This window comes from Microtus oregoni, unplaced genomic scaffold, assembly GCF_018167655.1.
Source record: "Microtus oregoni isolate MIOR12 unplaced genomic scaffold, Mior012 000101F_ref0000407, whole genome shotgun sequence".
Classification (NCBI taxonomy): domain Eukaryota; kingdom Metazoa; phylum Chordata; class Mammalia; order Rodentia; family Cricetidae; genus Microtus; species Microtus oregoni.
Genome location: NW_024544715.1, coordinates 3,094,161 through 3,099,396, shown reverse-complemented (window position 1 = coordinate 3,099,396; position 5,236 = coordinate 3,094,161). Strand labels below are relative to the sequence as shown.

The window sequence follows — 5,236 nt, the reverse complement described above, 5'->3', positions numbered from 1 at the left end:
CCATTAAGCAACTTGCAGCACTTTGCTCATAGACCCCATTTAAGTGCTCTATAGCAAGACCTCCTGAAAGAGCCGGAAAAGTTCTTGCCACCAGCACAAGCCATGCCTCAGCTCACTGCCAGCAAGCAGAGCCTAATTGATAAAAGAAATGAGGCTACCAAGAAGATGTGCTTAACTCTGTATGTGTGTGTATGTGTGTGTCTAAAATTTCTTCCCAAGCTCCCAGTTTTTATGTGGATGCAGGTGCCTTACATTGGCATGCCATTTTGTAGATGGAGACTGCTCGTTTATTTCCTGGCCACCCAAACCGGACCATCACACAAAAACTATATTAATTACAACACTATTCAGCCAATGACTCGGGCATATTTCTAGCTAGCTCTTACATCATGAATTAACCCATTTCTATTAATCTGTGTATTACCACAAGGCTGTGGCTTATCAGGTAAGGTTCTGGCTGGCATCTTTCTCCTTCAGCAGCTACATGGCATCTCCTTGACTCTGCCTACTCTATCTATCTATCTATCTATCTATCTATCTATCTATCTATCTATACATCTGCTCTGATTTTCTGCCGCGCTTTACTCTGCTAAGACAGTGCATTTCTGAGGAAAGCTGAGAGGGGCATCTCTGGCTGTGTTTACAGAGCTAAGGAGTCCCTAACAAGTTTTTGAGCAGAAGGCAGGTGGAGATGGTCAGAATCGATTCCAGAACTCCACTTTGCAGACAGAGAGATGGGAGCCTGCAGGGAGCCTGAGGGTAAAGCCTGGTTATGGGGAAGGAAGAGATGGTGACCAACAACTTAAAAGAAAAAAATCAGGTTTCATCAATAACCTTAGATTTGGTGAATAGATATGGGGTGGCAGAAAAAGACCCTCAACTGATGCTTTGGTTTCCCATCAAAATATTTTCACATGGCTTTTTTTCACATGGCTTGTAATCTTTCTACTAATAATTACATATATATATATATATATATATATATATATATATATATATATATTTCTGCCACTCTCCACTGATCTCTGTGCACACACACGCATATGTCTCAGCATGACCATGGGGATCAGAGGATGACATGAGGAAGCAGAGGGGGTTTTAGGGATTGAACCCAGGCCATCAGGATTGGCAGCATCACTTTGCCTGCTGAGCTATCTCTCTGGCTTCGCAATAAGGCATCTGACACCAGAATAAATACAATGGCTTGGTAAGATGGAGTGTTCTGTGTTCAAACCCTTAGCTCAAGGGTTTTCTGATGTGCAAGCTGATGGGAGGAACTTTCTTGAATACTGGCGAAACCATGGAAGCTTTAATTAGGGAAGCAAGCGAAGAAGTATGCAAAAATATAATAAAAGTGTAGTTGTGATAGAGCGAACAATGCCTGGGTCAAAAGATCTCTGAGGGAGTTCAGACCCGCTGAAACGCAGCACTACAGGGGAAGTAGCAGCAGGTAAATTTGGAAAATTTAGACCTAGACTAAATAACTTAGTTTGTTCTTGTGATTGTTTGCTTAATGTTATAAGCACGTGTGAGACCTTTTGGACCCGGATGTCACACAGAAGAGGCAGTGCTAATAGCATCAGCAATGGTGTGCCACAAAACAAAAATACTTACAGTCACTATTTAAAGAATACTTGCTACTTGAATATTTTAAACCCTTGGCGCCAGGCCTTAGTTTCATCTATGACTCAACTCCTTTGTGAGGGTAGAACTGTCACTCTCATTTTATAGATGAGGAAACTGAGGTAGAGAGGGGCTAATAAATCTAAGATCATAAACTGCCAGGCAGGAGAGGCTGAATTCAAGCTCTTATTGGTTAGATTCCGAAGTCTACAGAAGAGATGGGAAAAGCCATGAGATGCTGGAGCGCTCTTTGGGCTCTGAGATGAGTTGAGATGTGAGCCACAGCTGGTCTTGTGGAAACCAAGAAGAAACTGGGCGCAGTTTTATCACATATCAGATAGAGGGGCTGTGTGTAAGTGGGGGCTGGGAAGAAAATCAGCTTGGTGGGAAAAGAGAAGAAGAGGGGGTGAAGGCCACAAAGGAATGCCTCATGGAGGAAAGCAAGACACACAAGCTGACAATGGATTTGGGTTTTGCTCGGAGAGCAGTGTTACCCGCTAGACTCTAGTGACCAAGAGCATCTTGGTTGGCTGACATCTGGATGGCCTTGCCTTCATAGGAATTCACAATACAAAGGGGATTGTAAGGAGTAAAGTTAGGATTCCATGAGTAGAAGTAGCGTGTGAAAAGGCACAATGCAGAAAATAAGCCTGTGGAGTCAGGGCAGCCTGCTCCTGGGGAGGAGTCTGCATGCTGGGGGTCACAGGTTTGAAAAGATATCCGAGAGTGAGGCATAACCCACAGATTGAGAACACTTGACTGTAATCTTCCCTGTCTGTCTCTTCTTTAAAATTCTCATTATCCAACCCAGGCATAGGCAGCTGTAAGGTATTTGGGTTAGCTTAAGCCTGGCATTGTTCTCAGCACCCGAGAGTGAGACAGAGCCTCTAGAAATGGCTGGAGGGTGAGCCATTGGGCCAGCTTTTTTTTCCCCCCCCACTGGCATATAAACTATTTATTAACAGCAAAGGCCCAGGGACTCATTTCCTCTTGGATGCACGCACAGTGTGGCCCCGGCGGCCAATGGTCTTGAGGTGCTGGCCTCGGACACGAAGGCCCCAGAAGTGGCGCAGCCCCCTATGGGCCCGAATCTTCTTCAGTCGCTCCAAGTCCTCACGCAGCTTGTTGCCCAGGCCATTGGCCAGAACCTGGCTGTACTTCCTGCCCTTCACATCCTTCTGTCTGTTCAAGAACCAGTCTGGGATCTTGTACTGCCGGGGATTCTGCATAATAGTGATCACACGCTCCACCTTGTCCTCCGTGAGCTCTCCAGCCCTCTTAGTGTCCACTTTCCTCAACACCACATGAGCGTATCTCCACCCCCACCCTTAATGGCAGTGATGGCAAAGGCTATTTTCTGCCGCCCATCGATGTTGGTGTTGAGTACTCGCAGGATGTGCTGGAACTTCTCAGGGATCAGGAGAGACATGGCGGCGACACAATTGGCGGTGTGTAGGCCTCCCGTGGAAGTGGGCCGGCTTTTATAGACAAGGTCAGTGTGTGGGGTACAGTGGGAAGCCTAGAGCACAGGGTATGGTATATGACACTGTGCCATAGCCTTACCACACGTTCAGCTGGTTCTAATCATGACAAAGCATAATCAAAACAAAAACATAGAACAACTGGCCTGAGCTCTTACAAGGTCTTAAAGATAGAAAATGTGGAGAGGGAGCGGTGTGATTGTTTTGCTCAAAGGACCTTGAGAGAGCTGGCAGTCAACCACAATCTGTGAAACTTAGTTGTATCCTAGATTTGTGAAGAAAATAAATGATGCTGTTAAGATAACTGGGGACATTTGTTCCTAAACTATAGGTAGAAGATGCTTTGAAAAGAATCCTCAAGTTGGCTGATTTTGGATTACCATAGACTGAACCTAGGTGTGATATGATATGATAGAATGACTGTGATAATGGTCTTCTAGCTGGAAACATCAGGCTTTTGTGAGCTAGGAGAGAAGGACCAGAATCCAAATGCCTCCTACGGAGCTTTTAAATATACCTGCATCTATTTTCAACTAATACATTTAAAATTGTATCTGTTATGGTGCTATTAAACAATATAGAACATGGTTAAAATGATAAATACAGATTTCAGTGTTAAAATATGAAAATGACATTTTCTGACCATTCTTCCAACTCTAAAAAAAACCTCAGCTTCTGCCTTCAAGAAGGAAATAGTTTATGGATCAAGATAACATAAAGTGTGATACTAGATAGATATGATAAAATCATGGAAATGGTTTATACCTAGTAATCCTACCCCTATATATTTAACCATAATTGCATGAAAACTTATGTCCATGGAAAACATTTTTTTCATTCTATGCACAGTAATTTGAAATTGGACACAGACCAAAAGACCTCCAGTGGGTGAATGGAAGGATTCTTTATGTCCACTCAGTGGAAAATCAATAAGAGTGAACGATGGATAAATAGAGCAGGATTGACAGAGATCAAAGGTATTACACAAAGTTAATGAAGCCAGAGTCCAGGGCTGGAAAGATGGCTCAGTTGGTAAAGTATTTGTTGTGAAAATATGTGGAGCTGAGTTCAGATCCTTAGCACTCACGTACAACTGAGCTTACCCATAATACCTGTGCTGGGAGAAATCTGAGACAAGCATAACTTCGGAGCTCACTGAAAATCTGCCTAGCCCCATTGGTGAGCTCTGGGCTCAGTGAGAGTCTCCATTTTTTTAAAAATTGTGTTGGAGAACAACCAAAGAAGACACTTGAGTCTGACTTCTGGCCTCCCCATGCCTTTCCATATGAATACATATATGTAACACACACACAGAAGCCAGACTTCTGTTATACCCTATAGGATCTTATTTATATTATGATGTTCTTGGGAAGATAGCACTACATGATCAAGAACAGTGTTAATTTAGCAGTTGTTATGAAGGGAAAGCACAGGGAGACTTAGGGCTGATGGACTGTTGTGAATCTTAATCATGTCACTGGTTGCCTATGTGTATTTAAAATCTCAGATCTGCTCACTGAAGGGTCAAAATTATTGTACCTGAAATATGAAGAGAGACTAGAAACAATAAACACTGTCATAATTAAACTCTAATACTAATAAGATATTCAAAGAAAATTCTTAATTTATTTTAACAAATGTGGAATGTTTAAATGATAATAAAATATACCTTTAACACTATAAAAGTTGATAACATATATTTCTGATTTGTGTACTTTCCTGGATGTGAGTTTTATTTCACTAAAAATTTAGAATGTAAATGAATGATTCACTTGCTTTAGTGTAGATGTTCAGTTGTACAGGTGAGAGCAACGCTTTGGTTGGCTGTATGACATATTAACAAGATGACATGATTTTATACAATAGTAATATGCTTTTTTGTTCATTTAAATTTCTTTTACTACAGGTTGGAATGAAAGAGGTATAATCAACTACTTCCTAAGTGTCTGGCATGAAGATATGGATGACTCTGGTCTTCTCAGTTGTTTTTCATGTATGACGTCTGTGTGTCTACTGATATTGTTGATATAGTAATCGCCAGTTTTCTTTACCCTCTGAGAGTGTTACACTGATATGGTCACTACCAACAGACCACCAATTCCCTTCACCCTCTAAGAGTCTTACACTATTAT

The 5,236-nt window shown here is 42.0% G+C and overlaps 1 pseudogene; it reads right to left on the bottom strand.

Moving 5' to 3' along the window:
• Positions 1–2,603: 2,603 nt before the first annotated feature.
• Positions 2,604–3,052, bottom strand: LOC121443170 (annotated as a pseudogene).
• Between the last annotated feature and the right edge of the window lie 2,184 nt (positions 3,053–5,236).